Here is a 12,099-nt window from a genome sequence, read left to right on the forward strand (position 1 = left end):
TTGCAGGTTAAGTGCGGGGAGAGGGAGGGGGAGGGGGAGGGGAGGGGACGGAAGAGGAGGGAAACGGAGGAGGGAAGAGAGGGGGGGGAGGGGGCAGGTAGTCACCTCGGGGCGATCAGCGCAACCCTGCTTCTCACTGGTCTTCGTTCAGATTATTTTTCTCAGTCGCATTTCCTATTATATCATGGAATTGCGCAATCACTAAGTGTATACGAGAGCCACAATATGAACAATTTCCATAGGCCAAGAAGCCATGTCACAAAAAAAAAATGACAAGAACAGGGAATCTCTGGGTCACTCGACTCCAACCGAAAGGAAACCGACGCAGCGCATTGAAATTGTGCGATGCCCTAGGCCCGCATGCCCTGAGGCGGGGCGGTCAGAGTTCACCTAGGGGGGGGGGGGCTGGGGGGTCACACACACCTTTTCTTTCCATTTTTCTATCTAATTCCTCAAGAACCATGTAGATCTCCTCTTCGTCGCCGTATAGAGAAGGAAATATAATAAACAATCTCGCAGTAGATAAACACGAAGGGATTCGCCAACAGGTGGATAACGAGGACAAAAAAAGGAAGGCAGGAATTTGGTGGTTATCGTACATCCTTCCTTAGAGGTTGCTAACTTGCATCTTAAGAAACAGCATCTTGGGGAGTGACTTCGCTCTGTTATTTACACATTTTCGGCCTAATTTGATCGATATGCGTCCATAATGTGGCTAGGGAAAGTGCCAAGTCGCGTGGGAATGCCTTAGACGCAGTTTTCAAATGGATCCGCGGAAGACATCGTTTTGAGAAGCTTTGGAAAATATCGTTTTTCTTGAAGAAGTTTTCCCCGAGACGACAAAGGGACATCTCGAGGCCTGTGAATTTAGGGGAATTTTCGGGCTGTTGTTGATTTTAATGGCAGATTTCTACAGACGCCAATGACACCGCTACCGAGGGTTTTTAGACGAGGTAAGTGGATTTAGAAATAAGTCGGTGATTTTGTCAATTCAATTACGTGTGATGTTTGGCTTGTTGTTGACTTGTGTTTGTGTTTTTTTAATTTTTGTTTCGTTCATTTTTAAGCATTTCATGTATCAACTGGTAGCTCCTGAATTAGATGAAATGAGAATAGGATAAGGAATCTATACGGAAAATGCCTAAGATAGTAAAGAGCACTGAAAATGCAACAAGTGTGTGATTTAAGCGTTGTTAAGGTTTTCCTTTAGTTAGGCCCTTAACGTTTTCTATGGTTTGGGCATGTGGAAATGATAGAAAATGAAATATTATAGGGGAGACACGGCTAGATTTTTTATTTTTTTATTTTTTTTTATGTACACATCCATGCGTAGTAAACATGAGTAATATATATACACACGTAAATGAATCCATACATACTTGCACGTTTATACAATGAATAGATAAATAATAGATAATAAAGAAATTGCTATAAGATGGATACATAGAAAAATAAATAAAAAATAAATAAGTTCTGTATATATAGATAGATACATAGATAGATAGACAGATGTGTGTTGTGTGTGTGTGTGTGTGTGTGTGTTTGTGTGTGTGTGTGTGTTGTGTGTGTGTGTGTGTGTGTGTGTGTGTTGTGTGTGTGTGTGTGTGTGTGTGTGTGTGTGTGTGTGTGTGTATTACTGTGTGCGTGTATGTATATATATATATATGCATATATATATATATATTCGTATACACACACACACACACACACACACACACACACACACACACACACACACACACACACACACACACACACAACACACATACACACACACACACACATACACACACACACCCCCACACAATACACCCCATACACACCACATACACACATACACCACAACACTACACACACACACACACACACACACACACACACACACAACAACACACACACACACACACACACACACACACATACAACACATACAACATACACAAAACACAAAACACACACACACACACACAACACACACACACACACACAACAATAATATATATATATATATATATATATATATATATATATATATATATATATATATATATATTACTATAATATATATATATATTATATTATATAATTATATATTTATATATATGTATATTAGTATATATTACATATATATTATTAATATATATGTATATGATTATATATATATACACACATATATATACGAATATATGTGTGTGTGTATATATTATATATATATATATATATATATATATATATATATATATATATATATATATAATGTATGTATGTATGCATGTATGCATGTATGCATGTATGCATGTATGCATGTATGCATGTATGCATGTATGCATGTATGCATGTATGCATGTATGCATGTATGCATGTATGCATGTATGTATGTATGTATGTATGTATATATACATATATATATATTTATATTTATATACTTATATTCATATATACATATATATATGTATATATATATATGTATATGTTTATATACATGTATATACATATATGTATATATATATATACATATATATACATATATGTATATACATATTTGTATATGTATATATGCATATATATACATATATATATATATATATATATATATATATATATATATATCTGTATAGATGTGTGTATATATATATAATATAAATATATGTAATATTATATATGTAATATATATATATAAGTATACATATATATTTTATATTATATATATATATATATATATATATATGATAAACATATAAATATATATGTTTATCATATATATTATATATAGATATATATAAACATATACATATACATGTGTGTGTATACGTATGCATATATATATATATATATATAATATATATATATATATATATATATATATGTAAAATATATATATATATATATATATATATATATATATATATATATATATTTAATATTAATATATATATATTATTATATATATAATATTACATATTAAATAACACACACACACACACACACACACACACACACACACACACACACACACACACACACACACACACACACACACACACACACACACACACACACACACACACACACACCTTTCTGTGCTATGACTGATGCGGGGTTTGATTAACTACTTGGCGCCAAGTTTCACGTTGTCGAGCTTTGTCCCCGATGCATTAAAGTGTTTGAATATTATTCTCGGCCTACCTCGAACTTGCTTGCCTTCAATTTTACAGCTTGGGCTTTTTTTTTTTTTTAATGTTCCTTTACTTGATTGCATGTCCGAGGTCTTGTACTCGGACCAAATCTAGAAACTCGTGTCCCTGTTCGACTCTTGAGGATATCCTCGTTGGACACAGTCGGAGTGAGGTGCGCAACATCCTGCGGTGGAACCACATTTCTGCGGCCTCTATATTTCGCAGAGTTTCAGCCGTCATTGCCCAGAACCTGCAGCCTTATAGGAGAGTCGTCCATGCAAAGGTTTTCACGAGTCTGATTTTGAGTTGCTTTGAGAGCTTGCATTCTGTTAGGATCTTCCTGAGTTTGGAGAATGCGTCTTTTGTTAGTCCGATTCTGCGTCTGATTTCCCTCTTGCAACGAGCACCTGAGGTGACAAGCGCTCCTAAAAAAATGAAGGAGGATATCTGTTGGAGTTCTACCTCTCTTTGTGTCAATGGATAAGTTGATGAGACCTCCAACTTTGAAACCACCTTGCATTTTGTTTTCTTGCTATTGACATGGATGCCAAGCTGGCTTCCACAATAGCATCAAAAAAGTTTTAGAGATCATTTGCAGATGTGGCCATGAGAACTGCAACATCTGCACAACTAATGTTGTTGATCTTGCAACAATTGCTAACAATTCCCTCCTGACGATCTTCAATCTCCCGCACGATAACTTCAAAAGTATGAATTGAAGAGGTCAGGTGACATCAAACAACTCTGGCGGACACCTCGGTTGATGGGGAATCAGTTAGTTGTTCCATCGGATAGGCGGACTGTGGCAAGTTGATCTTGGTAGACTGACTGAATTAGTCTCATATCTTTGTCATCTATTCCGATATTTACGAGGCTTTTGAACAAGTCTCAGTGCAGGACCTTATTAAAATCTTTTTGATAGTGAATGAAAACCAGGTAGAGGTTTTGCTGGTGTTGGATGGCTTTCTCGGCAAGTATTTTCATGACGAAGATAACATTCCTCGTACCTGTATCCTTCATAAACCTAAACTGGGTCTCTGGTATTTCGGGTAGGAATTTCTTCTGATCCAGCAAAGCTTCAAGAATATGCGACATTAGATTAATTGTGCGGTATTGTGAGCACTCAAGTGTTCGTGGGACCTTCTGTAGGACAATAAATAGATTTCATTGAATAAGTTCTAGATGTGACAGCTTCCAGGACTAGATCTTTCGGCTCTTTCTCATCGTCAAAAAGTTCTTGAACATACTCAACGAACACTGACATCCTCGGTCCCGTGGAGAATGCGGCCGTCTGCTGCTTTGATGCGTTTTGAGGAGGAAAATGATCGCTGACCAGTGATCTCTCGTATCCTTTAGAACATCTCTTTGGGATTCTTGTCTTCATCACAGTTCTCCTGCCGCCACTTTTTTTTTTTTTTTTTTTGGGGGGGGGGGCTTTCTTACATTACTTTTTCTAAAGGTTGTTTACTAGTTCATATTGAATGGTGTTCTGTTTTGAAACTTACCGTTTTCGTAACAGGTCTTTGAGCTCTGGGTGGAACCAGCTTGATGAGGCCTTCTTTTCTATTGTCGGGATTGCCACAGTAGCTGCTGCTTGGATATTCTTCATGAAAGCACTGAAACTATGGTCAGTGTCGTCGTTAGAACTTCTTGTAGATTAAAAAAAAAATCTTGTTTAATTTTTTTCTCTCACATCTTGTTTGGTCTGTAATGAACTGAGTTCAAAATTGATTATTACAGAATTGTGATCTGAATTTGCGTTTGTACCTGGATATGTTCGGGAGTTTTTGACTGCCTTCTGATATCTTTAACTGATCATAACAAAGTCGCTTTCTATCTTTATCACCGGGACTAATCTAAGCATATCGTCTATAAGTTTGTCTCCGCATTCATTCCGTTCTCCCAGACCGTGCGTTCCAACACTTTTCCCATCTCTTACTGAGCCAACTTTAGCAGTAAAGTCACCCATGGCAATCATAATTTCATCTGATTTCACATGAGAATGATTCATCAGAAGAGCTGCTGTAGAAGCTGTCGATTTGTTAGTCTTCAGCATCCGCAATCAGAGCATATGCTACAAAGATGTTTGCACATACAGGACGCGCTTTGATCTTGACTAAAAGTATGCGGTCGTTTTGGGCCGGGCTAGAACGGATTTGGAAAAGTCTTTATCTAGGATCAGAGCTACTCCATTTTAATGTTCTTGACCTCCTGAAAAGAGGATTCTTTATGGTTTCTAAGTTCATCAGCTGGGCTTCTGACTTCGCGCAACCTAAATGATATTCATCTGTTCGTCTGGTGTAATATGTCATTTTCCAGTTGGATAAACTTCAAATCCATGTTCCGACGTGTATTATGATCTTACCTTTTGTCGTTGGTAATTTTTCATGTTATGTGCGTGTGCGTATGCTGTGTATGAACGTTCGTGTGGATGTGCTGTGCGTGTGCGTGTGCGTAGTGTTGATGTGTGTGCTGTGTTGTCGATGTTTGTGTGTGGGTTGTTAGTGTGTGCTGTGTGGTGGTGTGTGTGTGTGTGCGCGCGCGTGTTCGTATGGTATGTGTGTGTGTGTGCGTGTGTTTGTGTGTGTGTGTGTGTTGTGTTGTGTGTGTGTGTGTGTGTGTGTGTGTGTGCGCGCGCGTGTGTAGTAACTCAACCAGCCAAGCACGACCGAAATGCCGCCCCCTCCGCCAGCGCCAGTGGGAGCGACCTCCTCGTCAGCGATCGGCCGACGATCTGCGCCGAGCACGGGAGGCCTCCTCCTCACCCGGTGATGAGCCCCACTAAAGATCGCAATTCAGACGCCAGCTGACAGAAGATGCTACACGCACGGACACACACACACACACACACACACACACACACACACACACACACACACACACACACACACACACACACACACACAAAACAAATAAAAAAATGCAAACGCACATTGAACAAACGAACACACACATCTACCCATTCACCCCCCCCTCCCGCTCCACCCTCACACAAACGAGGCCTTGGGTAAAGGTCAAGCGAAATTCGACCTTACGTGCCAAGACGCACATTTCGCACGAGAGTGAAATTATTTGGACTTTTGGTACTACTCGAATCATAGGAGAGTGAGTTGGAGAAAGAGAGGGAGAGGGAGGCGAAGAGGGGGAAAAGGAAAAGGTGGAAAGTCACACACACAGACACAAAGAGAGAGAGAGAGAGAGAGAGAGAGAGAGAGAGAGAGAGAGAGAGAGAGAGAGAGAGAGACAGAGAGGGAGAGAGAAATAAAGAGAGAGAGAGAGAGGGGGGGGAGATACAGAGAGGGAAAGAGATACAGAGAGAGGGAAAGGAGAGATACGGGAGAGAGAGAAAGGAGAGATAAGGGAGAGAGGATAGAGACGAGAGAGAGGAAGAGAGAGATAGAGAGGTGAAACGTAAAAGGAGAAAATCAAGGCTTTTGATAAAACTCGCATCGTATGTCGTATACCCCCCCCCCCCCCGCCCCGCCCACCATCCCCCCCAGCGGCCGCCCCTGACTCGCGGGCGTTCATCTTCCTTGTGTTTTCTTTGCTCTCGTCTTTCTATTCACTCTTCGTGTGTTTTGTGTATATTTTCTTCTTTTCCTTCTTCCTTCCTTCTCTCTCTCTCCCTCCCTCCCTCCCTCTCCCTCGCCCTCTTCCTCTTCCTCTCCCTCCCTCCCACCCTCCCTCCCTCTCTCTCCCTCTCTCTCCCTCCTCCCTCCCTCCCTCCCTCCCTCCCTCCCTCCCTCCCTCCCTCCTCCCTCCCTCCCTCCCTCCCTCCCTCCCTCCCTCCCTCCCTCTCCCTCATTCAAATCACAAATAAAGCAATGAGTAAACAGCCCACAGACACTGATACAAAGGAAAGCATCGTTCGCGCCGCTCACCATCACTCCCTTTGGTGGCCGTCACGGGCGCCCTCTCTCCGCGGGCGTGAGCGTCGATTCCCGCGGCGACCCGAGAGCTGAGACTCGAAGTAAGGGAATCTCGGAAGAGTCTGTCGCGGCCGGAGGTCTTGTGGTGGTGGGGGGGGGGATGCTGCGTCTCTCTCGGTGGGGAGGTTTTCTGAAGTTATGATTCATCGTCATTATCATTATCAGGATCATTATCATTGTCGTTATTAATATCATTATCTCTATCATCACCATCTTTTTCATCATCACCATCATCATTATCATCCTTTTCATGATCTTTTACATTATCATTATCATCTTTTTCATCATCATTATCATCCATTATTATTATATTCTCTTGTGTATATTATTTTGTTCTATTTTTTGTCAGTTCTTGTTATTCCATTTTCTGTAATTTTCTGTTAGTTTTTGTTTTGATATCTATTTTTTGTCCGACTTCCGTCTATTATTTTTATTTTCTTTGTCTAGCATTTTTATTTTCTGTTTTTTTCAGTTTCAGTTTTTGTTCATTCTTTGTCGATCCTTTTTTTTTGTATATTGTTTTATCGTCATTTGTTATATGTTTTATCCGTATCACTTATTATTATACATTATTTTCATATATCTGTTCATTTGTGCCGAATACTTTTTTTTTTTTTTTTTTTTTGTCGTATTTGGTCGGCAATTTTTTATACTTTATTAAATTGTTGTACGGCTATATGTCTTATTTTCATATTCATTACTTCGTTTTATCATTTGAGATAGTTACTCATCGCCAGAAAATTAAGGTGATGGAGGAATATGTAAATAGTTGTGATAATGACGATCGTGGCGATGAATGAGAATGATGTACGGTAATAATGACAATATGATTAATTAAATGGATGTGACCTTTTACCAAAAGGCATCTTTCCTTTTTTTCTTCTTCTTCTCTCGATTTTGTTCGCTTTTTTGCTATCTCCTTCCTTTGGAATGCGTCGTGACCAGACAGGACACCGGCGACTAGGCCTCGGGGTGAGCGGGAGGCCTGGTCGCACACGCACACGCACGCACACGCACACATGTATACGCATGTGCACAAACACACATGTACACACACACACACACACACACACACACACACACACACACACACACACACACACACACACACACACACACACACACACACACAACACACACACAGAGGAGGGAGGAGAGAGAGAGAGAGAGAGAGAGAGAGAGAGAGAGAGAGAGAGACAGAGAGAGACAGAGAGAGACAGAGAGAACAGAGAGAGACAGAGAGAGAGAGGGAGAGAGAGGGAGAGAGAGAGAGAGAGATGTTGAGCAGCCCAACCAGGGAGGGAATACACTCCCTGAATACTTATCTCCCTAATGATGGTGTTATACGTAAGGTGTAATTCTTTACGGCGTCGGCTTGTACATTAATTACTTTTTACGGCGGAAGGCAACACGACCAGGGGCGGGCTGGGAGTCAAGCGAGCGTCTATATTTTGGCCGACTCGATGAGGCCGAGACAGAGGCCGGGGGACCGAGGGCTTCTTTTATTATCATTGTTACTGTTATTATTAGTGTTGTTTATTGTTATGATGGTTATTATATTATTGTTATATTATGTATTGTTATGTTTATTTATATTTGTTATTATTGTTTATTATTATTATTATTATTATTATTATTATTATTATTATTATTATTATTATTATTATCATTATTATTATTATCATTACTTGTTTTATTATTATTGTTATGATTATTATGTTTTGATTATTATTCTCATTACTATTATTATTATTATTGTTATTATTAGTGTTATTTCTTTTTTTTTATCATGTTATTTCTTCTTTTTTATTATTATTATTATTTTGTCTTTTTTTGACGTAGAGTTTTATGAGGTTTAGGGGGGGGTTATATATTTTTTTATTTTTAGTTCGTGTGTGCAAATATTTGGAGTGCGATGTTGCCGCTTTTTGTGGGTGCATTTTTGCGATTATTATTCGATGGAAGGCAAGGGTTGGGTATTAATGAGAAGGAGGAAAGAAGAAGGAGAAGGATGGGGGAGGGAAGGAGATGGAGAAGGAGAGAGGAGGAGAGAAAGGGATGAAGGGGTGAGGGAGAGAGAAGGAGGAGAGAGGGAGAAAGGTAAAGGAAGGGAGAGGGAGAGGAGAAGAATGTGGGGACGCTTATAAGGAGAGAGAGAGAGAGAGAGAGAGAGAGAGAGAGAGAGAGAGAGAGAGAGAGAGAGAGAGAGAGAGAGAGAGAGAGAGAGAGAAGAGAAGAGGAAATCTTCTATTCTCTCTCAGAAATATATTACCAAACGAAAGAGAGAGAAACCAGACAGCAGCGTGCACAAAAACAGAGACATTATAATTAGACTTTAAATCCAATATGAGGCTGACTTGCAATTGCAAACAGTTGTTCTAATGATGTAGTTTGCATTGTTAAACGTTCTTTTGTGATTCCAATTAGCTGCGGCTGGTTGTTAGCGTCCAATGATGTTGTTACGCTTTTTAATATGCTTTGGAATTATTAATAATGTTGCTGATTAGTAGGAAACCTGATGATATTCTGTTTCATTAATGCTTTCATATCCATGGGGCTGTATATCAGTGCGTGATTGATGTTCATAGTTAGAGAGAATAACTATAATGAGTGGGTTTGTCGGAATGAGGAACATGATTTGCGTTAAAAGTTGTATAATATATTTTTTTGGTTGATGTGTATTTTTGTGCACGCATGCATACAGTTGCAGTAGTATATGTGCGCGCACGCACGCACGCACACGCACACGCACAGCACACGCACACGCACACCACACACACACACACACACACACACACACACACACACACACACACACACACACACACACACACACACACACACACACACACACACACACACACACACACGAAATTCGCCAGACTTCAATTATTCTTTCGACAATTTGTAATTTGTCCGTCATAATTGCTTTTCCGTGCAATGCTCTTTCCCCTCCCCCCCCCCTCTCCCCTCTACTCTCTCCCCTCCCATGTCCTCATGTTCAATACACATCCCCCCCCCCCTTTCCCTCACCTCACTCTCCTCTTCTTCCAGCTCCTCCTCCTCCTCCATCCTCCTCCTCCTCCTCCTCCTCCCCCTCCTCCTCTCCCCCTCCCTCTCCTCCTCCATCCTCCTCCTCCTCCATCCTCCTTCTTTCCCCTCCCTCCCCCCTCCTCCTTCCTCCTCCTCCCCCCCACCCCCTCCCCGCTCATCTCAGTTGGCTTCATATCTGGAAAGTATTTCCTCAACACGAGAGAATTTCGTTTTCTTGAATTCGTGACCCAGGATTTTCCAGTTTTTTTTTCTGGTTCAAAATTTTGCGAGGAAGGGAAACTAGCGAGGAAATAATAGATAATGGTGACTGCGTGGATGTTGTAATGATGATGGCGATGGTTGTGTGAAATTGGTTGTGGTGGTGAAAGTTAGTGACACTGGATGATAGTAATTGTGCTACAACTAATGGTATTTATCTAATAGCAATTCTAATTAAAATAGCAATGGTGATAATGATAATAGCAGTAATCAAGAGGATATTTGTGATGGTTTTATCAGCATCATTATCAACAGTACCATTGTTATCATCATTATCATCATCTTCATCATCAATATCGCCATCATTACCATCATTAACATCACAATTACACCATTTCATTCGCTCAAGAATATTTTTCTTCCATGTATCAATTGTGACACATAGTTCTTTCTATTTTTTTTCTTTCTCTTTATTATTTTCGTTTTGTGTTTTTAACAGAAGTAAAGAATAGATGTGTGTATTGACAACTTGCTCCCTTGTGCTTGGTTTTCATTGCCATGCTCTAAACTGTACAGTGAAGAATGTTTTGCCGGAGATGAGATAACAAACGTACATAGGATTCCATTTTAGAAATATACCATCTTATTTAGTCTTTAAAAGGTAGATTACTTTGAAACGCACAGCGGACGAATTTCTCGTAATCCCTAGAAAACTTTGCTTTGCTTGAAGTTTTATCTACATGAAGGCATTTCCTATAGATGGTCAGACTAGCCAAATTATATGCTTTTCTTGTCATTTTCGTGTGGTGAACCCCCCCCCCCTCTCTCTCTCTCTCTCTCTCCTCTCTCTCTCTCCTCTCTCTCTCTCTCTCTCATCTTCTCTCTCTCTTCCTCTCTCTCTCCTCTCTCTCTCTCTCTCTCTCTTCTCTCTCTCTCCTCTCTCTCTCTCTCTCTCTCCTCTCTACTCTATCTCTATCTATCTATCTATTTCTCTCTCTCTCTCTCTCTCTCTCTGTCTTTTTTTTACACATGCTTAGCTCTTCGATAATATTACTTGCGTGTAAAATGTCTCTGGTTTCCAGGATAATAGGTGGCGTTGCTTCACGGATTTCATTTTTTATGTCTATCGAGCGCCCTGTTATTATCTATCAGGGATTATTTCCATCTTGAAACGACAGCAAAATTCTGCTGAATTTTCTTCCGTAAAATGAATCGTGAATTACTGTTTATTATTATATATTTTTTTATTATTTATTTATTTATTTATTTTAGGACAAAGTATATGATTTCTTCATTGTTTCACGATGGTAAATTTTCCTTTGACGTGCTTGTGTTATTTTTGCCAATGCAGCAATGTACCTCACTTTGTCGTGATTTCTCTATTTTCCTAGTAGCTTCAAGTATGTCATTGTTGCTCATTTGCATGGTGATTTTATATCCTGTTTGTCTTTTCCGGCATGACAAGGGCTCCCAATTAGGTCATTTCAAACGTCACTTCTAACGTGTGCCAATTCTCCCTGCTTTTTTAACCTTTTTTTCCGTCTATTCATCGCCTTCAGTGCCATCTCCAGCCTTGGCACTGGCACACTTCGCACCCGAGACGCGAGCTTCACTTTTGCATAAGCGCGTACTTAAAACACCCAGAGGTTCTAAAGTCATTATCTTTATTATTATTACTGTTATTGGTATCATTATTGATATTATTATTACAGTTATTGTTATTATTATTATTATTATTGTTG

General features: G+C 39.7%; 1 protein-coding gene across 1 annotated transcript in view; it reads left to right on the forward strand.

Annotated features, from left to right (window-relative positions):
* The first annotated feature begins 600 nt into the window (after positions 1–600).
* Positions 601–12,099, forward strand: part of LOC119572510 (DBH-like monooxygenase protein 1) — a 60,370-nt gene continuing 48,871 nt past the window's right edge. The window contains exon 1 of the mRNA XM_037919624.1: positions 601–953. The gene's annotated coding sequence lies outside the window, so the exon portion shown is untranslated. The remainder of the gene's footprint in view (positions 954–12,099) is intronic.

The sequence above is a fragment of the Penaeus monodon genome, chromosome 1 (genome assembly GCF_015228065.2).
Source record: "Penaeus monodon isolate SGIC_2016 chromosome 1, NSTDA_Pmon_1, whole genome shotgun sequence".
Taxonomy (NCBI): domain Eukaryota; kingdom Metazoa; phylum Arthropoda; class Malacostraca; order Decapoda; family Penaeidae; genus Penaeus; species Penaeus monodon.